The 12,826-nt window shown below is 34.5% G+C and overlaps 1 pseudogene; it reads left to right on the forward strand.

Annotated features, from left to right (window-relative positions):
* Positions 1–5,292: 5,292 nt before the first annotated feature.
* LOC138312064 (uncharacterized) lies at positions 5,293–11,414 on the forward strand (annotated as a pseudogene).
* Positions 11,415–12,826: the final 1,412 nt, after the last annotated feature.

A 12,826-nucleotide genomic window follows, 5' to 3' on the forward strand; every position in this document is an offset into this window, starting at 1 on the left:
TACACGCTACACACCTCATACATGGGAGACCTTCCGTCTTTACCTGACCCTGGCTGTTAAAAGGGCGTAAAAGAAGCAATACTTATCTCATGGACTTTTTTCCCATCATACTGACATTACACAAACTATTCGTCCGACTCTTAAACATTTAATTTTAAACTGGTGTACCACTTTATCAACTCAGAACGAATATAACCTATTAAAAAAGTGTTGTGTTTCACTTTTGTCTTCTTCTACCAACCCGACATTTACCGGTATAAATTACACTAATTATCCAGTGTTAAGACTAGTGATATCGTGCATGCCTATAACACTGCCTAGGCCAAATGAACATCACTAAGTAGATTAAAATTGTGTGTGTATGCAACATTAGATACTATTGTTGACTAATGATGTGTTGTAAGCGAATGTCCCACAGTTTCGGATCATATTTCTATCATCAAATAACTATGTCGTTATTTTTAGAAGTGTCTATAGCAGTTACTATCAGCGTTTGTGTGACCACATTGAGTACTATTTTACCCTTACTTGCATATGCCAGTTGTAAATAATGTATAAAATCATGATTATACAGCATAACGGACTGTTTTGATGAAAAAAAGTTAAATTAATGACTTTCAGTCTTTTTACCCTAAATCTACCTGTTTCCAGTCTTCATTGCAGGTGTCTTGTTCTTATGGTTAAAATTCCTGCCTATATGCCATATCATGCAATATAATTTACAACCACCATATTCATAACAACGTCAAAAAATAATTACTAGCTTAAACAGGGAATAATAACTTAACAAAACACATTTATTTATTCATTCGTTTATTAATATTTCATATAATCGTGTTATAGATACAGATTGGGTGACGGATAAATAGATTATCATCCAATGATTCAGTTTTTGCTTGTAACGAGCATTTGCATTGGCTTAAAACATACTTTATCAGCCCATAAAGGAAAAAAATGGCGTCGCCGTTTGTAACGTTGCTTCTGATTAGATGAGATGACGGCGTGATGATTTCATAGTCAAAAGAGACCCAAAATATTTTTTTTATGTTAACTCTGAGTGTACTCTCATCATAAACCGCTTCTGGTTTATTAAGTGTACATTTATATCTCTATTTCATCCGTCCCACAAATTGAATAAATATATCGACAGATTTCGGAATTTTTCAATTGTTGAAAAAAGATTCAAAGCTTAAATTCATATTTAAACCCCCTTTTTTCAAACTAGAACAAAGAAGCGGGTTTCCTTTGTAATAACACATTGTAATAACGTCAGAATGGTTAGATTCAAAACTTTTTACACTATAGTTTAGATGCACATGAATTCCTTAAATCATGAATTCATTGTTTCCATTATTTTGTGATCCTGAAATAAACATTCAATAAGTAGATGTATGCATATTTCTGATACGTTTTTAAACTGCTAAATAGTATGACATATTTATGATATATTATATGGTTCAGACAGACAGGTTTGATATATTGCAAGTGCTGTTTTAAGTCTTAGTTTTAAAATATTTATTCATATATAGGGATTGAATGTATTGAACGCGCCCACGGGATATGTAGATAGCTTCTGCTATTCATAGCCGCTACGAAAATTAGAAAAATACATTCAATCCATATGTTTACATTAGAATAATATATGAAAATAAAAATTACTGAAAGGTTTTTATATTATATTTAAAATTATGACACCCACATACGACGAGAAACGAGATTTATGGAACAGCTGAATGACGAAGTCGTTCCAAAACGTCGCGTTTTCAAGCTTCCGCCCTCCGGTCGACTGTTTTTTGCAAATGACAAATGATAAACAAGAAGTTTAGTTAAGATAAGATTTGAATGACTTATTACAGTAAACCTTAGTTGATTCTATATCAAGAAACAACACATTAAATATTAAATATTAAAATTTTGTGGGGGACTATTTTTTATTGATATGAAACTGGCGTATTATTTGAAATCAGCTGATCGATGCACGAGAATCTTTGTATTCATAATGTATTCATAGTGTTTTCATAGGCAAATGTTTATTTTCGTCAGTTGTTTGATTCATATAGTGACGAAACACTCAGAATGTAAATATATATTGATATATATATATACAAAAACTTTGGGAATTGGAAAACAAGGTTAAAATTTATATAAATTCCCTTTTTAATTCTTTTAGTCTTTCATTTTTCGTTTTATTTTAACCAATTTTATTGACACATTGGGGGAAGAACCAAAGGAATCAAATGACAGACAAAAACTATATAAAGTGTCCATACAAATAGGCTGTAGCAGTTTTAGGTACATTTGTATATTACATATTTGTACAATATTCAGGGGAGGTAACTCATGTGTATAAGGATATAGTGATTATATTGATATTCACAGTCTAGACGACTTTCTTGAAATATTTCGTCAAAATTGTTTTTCGAAATATTTATGCAGGTTTATATACTATATGCTTGTAAAAGTATTGGATTTATCCGTTCTTACGCTCGGTGTTTTTATTATGTCCTGCTTGTTTCCCGAGAATTAGAAAAAATGATTCAAATTGATTTAGATTAAATCAGGTGTTAATATTTTATACTGTAAAGCATATAATCACGAGTCTTTTTCGGGGGCTATACACAGCATGCTGTTACCCTATTTGTACCCGCGGTACTTTTTTTGTGAGATACACATGGAGGATCAAAACCTCTCCTAGGAGATAGTTTCTATCTAATCTTGATTAAATTTGCAACCGAATGACCTACTAAACTATAGGCAGACTGATACAGATCACAAATATAAATGACTTGCTGGAGAAGAAAGCCTGTTCTGTAGTTTCAATTTGAGTTTAGCATGCAATCCAAATCCTAATGCTATCCAAATGGATTTACATCCAACCTCTGACCCCTCACCTCACTAAAAAAAGAAATTAATGAAATAAATGAAATAAAAGACATTGTAATAAGAAATTAATTAATAAAAATAAAACAAAACAAAACCTCCAACTCCAAACGAGCAACTATTAAAAATGAAGGTCTACGAACATGATGTTATGAATAAATTTCATAGTAGCCCCTTTCTTTGTAAAGCAGGATGTCAGTGTCATTTATAATGCTAGTTTACAATTGTGGCGACCCGCTATCAGCCTCCATACTCACCACATACCACTCGTGTTATCAAGGTCATGATAAAAGTGTATATGTAGTAATACCGGCTATCCGAGATATTTGTTCTTGACAGTCACTTAGAACTTGTTGCTAATTGGCTGGTAAAACGGAGACAGACATTTGTCCATGCTCTTTAACATTCCTTACTGAGAAAACGAAACATATCCGTCCAAAGTCTCCCAAGTTTAGTGAAACGAGCTCTTAGATTATGATATGCAAGAAACACACGTCCCCTGCCGTCAATTACATTTTCTAATCTATAGCAAGGTATTATTATTGCCTAGTTATGCTATCATTGTATTAAGTTTGAACACATTCTGTTGATGTATTCTCAAGTTATCGTCCGGAGACTATAACAAAATTTAAACAATATATTTAAAGTAACACTGACCTTTGTAGTTGACCTCTCAACTCTGCTTTCTCATATGCTACCATTGTAATAAAGTTTGTTCAAAATCTGTGGATGTTTTCGCAAGTTATCGTCTGGAAACTAGAATTTGTGAAATAATCTATTTTTAGTAACAGTGACCTTTTTAGCTGACCTTTTTACATCTAATTCCATCCCAAGCTGTATTTAATCATATGCAACCATTTTGTGAAGTTTGATCAAAGTCTTTTGATGTGTTCTTAAGTTATCGTCTGGAAACTTATATTTTGTGAAACAATCTATTTTAAGTAGCAGTAATCTTTTTTGTTGACTTTTTTGACCCCAAATTCAATCCCAAGCTTTGCTATCGTTGTATGAAGTTTGAACAAGATCCATTGATGTTTTCTCATCAAGTTATCGTCTGGAAAATTGAAACGTTCTAGCAGCAGTGACCTTTATGGTTGACTTTTTGACCCCAAATTCATTCCCAAGCTGTGTCACCTCCTTTGCTATCATTGCATGAAGTAATAACACATTCTGTTAGTCTGTTATCAAGTTATTGTCCGGAATTCATTTTTTTAAACAATCTAATTTTAGTAACAGTGACCTTTGTAGTTGACCTTTTGACCCCAAATTCAATCCCAAGCTGTTTTCCCCATATACTACCATTGCGTATTCAAAATGTTTGATCAAAATTCATCAATTCCTTCTTAAGTTATCATCTGGAAACCTAATCCGGACAGACAGACAGATTAACAAAACATTATATTCCCCTGCGGTTTCACCGACAGGGGACTAATAATAAAAAGATTTTGATATTGGAGAGAGAGAAAAAAACCATGCATTTTCCTGTCAGTAAACAATGCTGAGCTTCTGAAACCTCTGACAACAGGTAAATGCCTGATACATATATAAGATGTAAGCGTGACTGTTCTATAGATTGAATTGGCATTTTGAGGGTTGTATTGTTATGTAAATAAGACGTCGAGGTAATGTATCATTCAACTTTGAAATGTTTAGTGTGATTTTGACATTCGAGACGGGTAGCTTAGTCTTCCAACTACATTATAGGCATATACATTTACCGCTCGAACACGCTATTTGCATGTGATTTATACTTTTACAGATTTAAAACTGTGTAAACTACAAGGCCATACCTAAAAACCTCAGACAAAAATCTATACTTGATACCTTTGATGTGACGCATTTGCTTGTCAGGTGTAAATATGATATAAACATGTATACCGTATATTTCCTGATGACCATTTATACCACTAAATAATTTTGATTCATGTACAGTATTTTTGCAAAAAACAAATAACATTTTCAATTCTAGTTATCTTAATATAATAAATGATGACGGTAATCATTACAAACTTCAACGAGAATATTTTTTTTGTTTAGAATAGCCATATAACAAAAATACGCAAAACGTAATTACTACCCGACGTACTGCATTAACTGTAGTAAAATCATATAGCTGAAAATAGGAAAATTCAATGGCTTAGATAGGTAATACATGTAGTATATTTTCTCCAGTGGAAAGGAATGAGATACTGCAAACGTACACATTTTAGAGGTAGTATTAGTTTCGTGTCAGAAATGTTGCACTAAAATGTATTTATTGTGCTAATTCATCTTTGCTCTAAAATGGTCAAAATCACGTTCTCGTCAAAATTTTATTGCGCCAAAATAGGAACGTTTAGAGTCTGGTATAGAACTAACTTAACACTTTAAATTACTATTGGTGTTATTGACTTACAGAGAGGTTAACTAGAGATGGAGAACACAGAGCGCGGAGATGACTATAACGAGGTCCTTTACGATGTGGCAGAGGAACTGACGGCAGGTATTAAGATAAATAGTTCTTTTTAGTTTTGTTGGACATGTTTGAGGAAAGGTGTTGATAAGGCGAACGAACATGTGCCTTATTTCATGTTGTTTGTATTTCAGCAATGCCGACAGAGCAGAAATAATATTCATGTTTTGACCAATAACCGATGTTTAATATAATATAAATATATGACTAATTAAAAAAAAATAATACAAAATAATTTATTTTACTTCTGATGCATGTCCAATCAGTAATTCATTCCTGTTGTGTCATGGAATTTAGTCGGGACGTAATTAATAAGTTTGATTATCCTAAATTTGAATGGTTTTAAGTAAGTAACTTTTGTAACTAATAAAAGTACTAATTCCTCTTCCCCTGTTTTTGATAGAGAAACAATACCTTTTGTCAACGGTATAGCATCTTTAACATTGTATCAGATACTAGACTTACATTGTATGCCCTAATATATGTAAGTTACTTAGTTTCACGGTTTCTCTGTCGAACAACGATTCGCAGGGTAGCGGGCAATAGTGTTAGTGTATCTGTTCAATTTAAAAGATAAATAAACCATATTAGTCTTTCATGGGTTACATTTTCATATTTTTAATCCACTAGTATTATGAGTTGCAAAATTTACTTTGCCGTTGACACCGAATATCGACTATATGCGATTGCTCAATCCCAACGAATAGTAACTAATACAGTAACATTACTTCCTTCGATTGTAAATAGAAATGATTCTTTCATGAAAAATAGCGACTCTACCATCTACTACATGTCCTATTTATATACCTAAGATGCTGATACACCTGCATTCAGGATGATCTGCCACATTATTATAGATCCTAATTTTGAATTGGCTTGACATGATAAAAGCGTGATGTCGCGAATTTCGAACGGGCCATCCGTTCTTCAGCGTTACATACTCGTGGACAACATTCCGTCTGATGTCGTACATTCTTGGAAGGTCATGTGTTTCTATGTGTATTCATACTGTGACAACATTCCAATCTAGATGTCGACCAATACTTGACAAGAAATTTTCGTTTGCAAACTAGATGATACTAACTTTCTTTAGTTCCCTATATTTCAATAATAAATTTATTAGGCCGGCATGCCTGCCTTGATTTTGCAGCGAAATTAATTTTTTCATCATATGACTACAAGTTTATCATATTTGACCGTCAACATTGTAGATTTTAGCGGATTTCTCACAAAACGTTAAAAACTAGTTTCATCGATGCACAAAATGACAATGAATCACGTTTTAAACATACCGAATTCCATTAGATCTTCCCTCTATGGATTATTTATCTCTAATTCAAATACGCACGGTACTGAGCGTCCTCAATATTTGCTGACGTCATGTTAACGTCGGGTTTTCGCACCATTCTCGGATATTTTCTTCATCGTGTGTATGAACAAAACCTATACCCAAACTGCTAATCAAGTAAAGCTAACTCAAATAGTAGGATGAAGTATGAAAAAGAAATAAAAAATAATTATTAGTAATATATCTTAAGTAAATTTTCAGAGAATGTGAAAAGCATGCTGTTCCTATTAAAATGAAGACATTCCCAAGGTCTCTGAACGAGAACCGAATCACTACTGGGATAGAACTCATGTCGACAAATTAATGAGTAAGGAATTAGTGGGACCGCACTCGACCTTGATTATCTCAAACGGACTTCTGTCAAAGATCAGGGAGAAAAGATCTTGAAGATCGAGCTTAAGATCTCGTGATTTCAACAAGAAAGAAAGAAACAAGATCAGCACTAAGGTAAAATACCACATATAAAATAAAACGGCCATGCCGGATATCGTAAGGCTCTATGTCACATTGTGTCATTTTGACATTTAAAGACCTTGATTGATATTGAAATAATGTGTTTCATAATTAAATAGCGGAGGCATTTCAAACAAATCTAAAGTCAATGACATACCCAGACTATGTTTAAGAACGTCGAGGCTAATTCTTAGAATACCATCTTAGTAATATACCAATGAGTAAATGTATTCATATTTCCCTAGCCATTTCCTACTAGTTCACACACTTTTCTTTCTGTTTTTATTTTTAAACTATTACTTGATCACTTAGTTCTTTTGATGGACACAACTTTGTAATTGTTTTCAGGCCAAATCTTATATTCATGTTAACCCAAAGCTAGACGCTAACAATGAATTTTAGCCAATTCAATCACGAATAGTTTATCTAAATAAAATGCCGATGTGATTGCGGGGGTTGAGGGTTCGCTCCGAGACTTTTGAGTTGCCAATCAACCACACTATTATCTAGTACACAATTTATCATATTTGATTAGAAGGCATGGGTGCATTCAAATAAATTATGTTGATAACATCGCTCTATAATTAAAAACCCTATAATTTTCAACGACGCGGTACATTATTAGGTGGAAACAGTTTAATTTTGCTTGCATTTGATAAACTACACATTTTCTCCGTATAGCTAAAACACTGTCCATGAGTTGTAGGCGAGAGACTTACACAAATATACATAGAGACAGACTAAAGTCGTCACGTGAAAGATCGAACAGCGCTCCTTTAATCAGCTGAAAAGATGGGACCATTCTCACCAGGTTATAGATTTGAAAAAATAACTCGATTGTTCCTTCATTGAAGTGTACTATAACTGAAGTATTGCTTCTCGAGTTTATAGAATAATTTGGTTTATAGAAACTTTCATAACTTTCGTATATCTACAATGCATTCGTCTGATTGTTACAGGAATATCCGCTTCAGGGAAATCTCAAACCTGCATTTGGTATGCAACCAAGTTTCGGAAAGAGGCAAACCATACAACGTGCAAACTAATGTGTCAAACAGATGATGATCTCTTGGCGAGTTTTAGAAGTTTCCTGGAGTCGTCAAAGATGGAATTTGAAAGAGAGACGGAGGCAAAAAGTGACTACATCAAACATATGGCAGAAGTTGCAATGTCACTTATCGAGATGGGACAGAGAACCGGGAGGCAGTATTTGTTCATATTTGACGACGTGACCGAGGCAACGTGTAAGGTCGTGGAGGGCATCATCCACTCATTTCACAGGGAAAAAATGTCAAGATATTATGTTCCACGAGCTACGCCAAGTTCTACAAGCAGTGTACAGAAAATGATGTTTTTGTGAAGATTGGAGGAGTCTCACAATCAGAGGTTTTAGAATTTTTTAAGGATCACGTCAAAATGAAGAACTCTGAAAAGGACATTCAGGACCTAGCGGAGAAAATGGGACACCTGCCCTACGGCTTAGTTCTAGCGAACTCGTACATATTTTTCACGGGCATGTCGGTGAAGAAATATGTAGAGCTTCTCTCAGAAGGGAATTTCCTGCAAAAACGTCGAAGAATTAATCGCATGTACGTCACAGGAATACGACAAAGGGCTAGTATCAGCACAGATGTTGGCTGTGGAACAAGTAGAGTCTTCGTCAGTTCACGTGAAGTCGTTGCTACGATTCATACCTTTTCTGCATCATAACGAAATTCCACTTAGCCTCCTAAGGGAGCTTCTCCCAGAAAGCATCGATGACAGAGATAAAGACACAGTTATCTTCGACTTCATAGCAAACGTTCGGAAGTACTGTATTGGTGAAATTGAATCGTCTAACCAATCACAGACCATCTCAATCCATGCAGTGACAGCTTTGGTTCTAGGACTTAGACTGACTCGCGAAGAAAAAGAATCGTCTATTAGAGATTTTCTTTGCTTCTTTTGCAAGATCATCAACATTGACTGTAGACATAAAGAATCCTTCAAGAACAATTTGGAATGTCTCCCGCATGCTGCCAAAGTTGCGCTTGCTGCGGTTAAAATAACACGAACTAAAGAAATAACGTTTCTAATGTGTGCTATCCATGCAGCGATAGGAGTGACGTTCCGTGTTGATGGTATCGAGGGCTTGCTCGCAAACGAGCACCTGTACGAAGCAAAGACTCTCTGTTTCGAGTTCATTGATGAAAGTGATCTACACTCATATATGTTTAACACCGACGAAAGGGAGTCAGTGAATTGCATGGAATATATTGATGACAGTAAACAATATTTCTGTCGTTTGGACAGTGGACACTACCAGGCCTATCCGTCTAGTTGTCAAATAACCGAAGGGCCAGAACACAAAAAGGTAAAAGTTTCTCACCCAGAAATGGAACTTGAGGAGGAAAATGTAAACCATATACAAAGTGCCAGAAAGAAGGATTCGCGAGTCGAAATGTTGTACCAACGTCTAGACAGTGCTTCCAAAACACTTCAAGCAGATGTGATAACCGATATCATAATGCAAACAAAAAGAAGCGAACATGAAATGGACCATCTAAGAAAAGTCGCCAATTTTCCAGGGAGCCTGAAGCATGTGGAATCTCAGCAAGGGCGACTGAGTCAGGAGCTCTATGAGAAACTGCTTGAAAAGAATCTTGCGATGCCACTTGAAATGCTACGAAAAGTATATACTGTGGAAATGATGATAATCATACTGTACAACAATGGCAGAAACTTGTATTACCAAAGTCAGACAGAGCACAAATTATCACTGGTGTGCTGGAATGATCTGCGGCTTGCATATCTTCTCGGCATATTATTGCAAAGGGAGTTTCCTCAGTTTCTCTCTGTTCAAAGTCTCATCACACGAAGAAATGGGCTATTGTATCACTGCCTACTAGACCGGAAAAGGAGCAGAGTGGACGCGAAGGACAACAAAATTGTCCTGGACAGGATCATTGACCAGTACAAAGATATGTTGATGGCAACAGACTCGAAGTATTTCGCTTATGGGATTGTCAAAGTAAGTGAATATCAACGTATTCATCACAATGCCATGTGTTTGAAGCTTCTTCTCAAATGCTATTCCACAAAAATAGCAAACACCGAAAACCCGGATGACAAAGATCGTTATTACGAAGAAGGAGTGCAATATTGCCAACCAGCTGGAAAAACTTCTAGATGAGAGACGCATCTGTCATTGGCTGGCTGTTCCAGGATTTCACGTACAGGTTGCAAGGTTCTTCATTAAACACGACATCGAAAAAGCAAGAAGGCACTTCAAGCGTGCAGTTGAGATGGAAGAGGATCACAACCACTTTAAACTCCAAGGACAATTCGGACTCATCAAGTGTTTCATTCGTCGTGGAACACCTTCCGATCTCGAGGAGGGGCGTACAATATGCGAAATGTTGTTAAGCTCACTCCACAAAACAAACTTTAAAAGACAAAAAGCTGAAAATTACATGAAGACTATCACGGAACGAACGCGATCTGTGAAGTGACCGAAATGATTGGATAAGAACGCTAATAACGCGAACTAGTCAAACTAGATAAATATCAAAACTTTTACACAAAATGGTACAATGTAAGATCATTCTCGCACAGATTGGTTTATAAAAGAACTGTCCATGCTGTTCAAAATATATATATGGATAATAAAAGATGTGCAGAGAACTTTGTAACAAATATAGGTTCATATCTATGCATTTATTACTAATTGAACATGGACGTGGGATTACTGTGCTCACCCAAGTCTACTTTTATCTTTAGTTCAGATTGTATGTGTGTATACTGCAATTCTTCAGTACTGTAATTAGATTAAATCATCAAACCACTACATCACAATTTTGTTTCTATCATTCCACATCATCAGAGTAATTTAATGTAATTTTCGTTCATCGAATTGACTCTAAAATTTTGATAAAACACAACATATGTTCTATGTAAATAATCATAGGCTTAATGGTTTTAAATAAAAACTATGAATGCATTGTGAAGTAAACGTAAGACTTTTGGCGCAATCAATTTAGCACAATCACAGTCAATCTGATTAAAATACAGATCACCATTCCACACACTAAACTCCATAACGTAGTGTATAATGATGATCTGTATTTTAATCAGATTGAATCACAGTTTCCCCAAAATCTATTTTGAACCTGATTGATGAATCTGCGCTATAGTTACGCCTTACCGAAAACACAACTAGTGCAATAATTTTATGGCACAAATATGAATACCTTTATATAATTGTTATAATTTAACAAGTTGTTATTAAAAGAGGTCTGTAAATGTATGGCTTCTGTTGTATGTGCACAAAACAATAAAAAAGAATTAAATACATAAAAACGCTACGTTTTCAATTTATTTTTTGAAAAATACATTGAAAAAAGTAACGACTATCGTTTAAATAGTTAAAAGTAATGCGAATTCAAAATCAGCCTGTATAAGGACAATAAATATAGATTTGTGTGAATATTCTGACAATATGATGTAAAATTAGCAAACTTTGGTCGTTATTTTTCAGTTTCCATACGAATTATTTTACATAATTGCTTACCTAAGGTTACACTGTAGTTAGAAATAACTTTTATGATTTGTGAAACAATATGATGTAAGATTTAAAATGAGCGAGCGTGGAGCTTAGTTATCATCATTATCTACTCAACGATATGATTAAGAGATCAGAAATAATCGAGTTGAGTGTGATTTATCAGTAACCTATACGATTACAGTGTAGCCTGATAAGCCTCTCTGATTGTATATAACATGATTTTTTGTGTGCGAGCTGTAACATGCCCTCTAACACAATATACACTGTTTCTAAATCAAAAGCATGATAAAAGCAGAAAATCGTCTCTTTCCTAATTGTATCAGTTTGTCTGTCAATAAAAGTAGATGACATGTACATAATGTTGATGGTTTATCACGAGGAACATTTTTTTTTCAATTATTATATTACAGTATGTACGGAACGTATAACTAAGGGGGGAAAACAAGGAAATTGACGTCGTTGTCCAAACTAGTACAGACATGTACATATTTGCCGAGGCCATATATAGTAACACACTAGCTGACACTATATTAGCAAGAAGCTTTCAAACTAATGCCTAAATTGCAAGTCATATTTCATATGTCATTTTTTACCACATCAAACAATGGAAATAAATGCCTTTTTTAGTAATAAAAGTCACTAAATCCACCTTATTATGTCGCTTAAATTGAGAACCTAATATCCCTCTATAACTGTCGGTGGAAATGGTGAAAGTGAATATACAGATTTGTATTTGTTCAACCCAAACTTCATGCATTTCGTTCATGAAGGCTATTCATCACATATAACCCAGGCAAAGGTAATTCTATGTTGGCATTGCCTATATTGGATTTGTCATGGTTGAATGCGCATTGGTGTACCTGAGCTCATAGACAAAGGCAAAAAACTGGTTTATATTAGAAATAAAAGTGTACTTTATTAACATATTGTACAGTTTTCAGCTTATCTCCATAACTTACAAATGACTTTTCTAATTTGTGAGGCAATATGATGAAAAATCTAAAATTGGCGAGCTTGATTGTTATTTGTCAGTTTACCTAAAACTTAAGTCAATATGATCTGAGATTTAAAATCAACGAGCTTGTTCCTTAGAAATCAGTTTACCTACGAATGAACATCATTATATACATAACGAGACTATACGATGTGT

Source organism: Argopecten irradians, unplaced genomic scaffold (assembly GCF_041381155.1).
Source record: "Argopecten irradians isolate NY unplaced genomic scaffold, Ai_NY scaffold_0195, whole genome shotgun sequence".
NCBI lineage: Eukaryota > Metazoa > Mollusca > Bivalvia > Pectinida > Pectinidae > Argopecten > Argopecten irradians.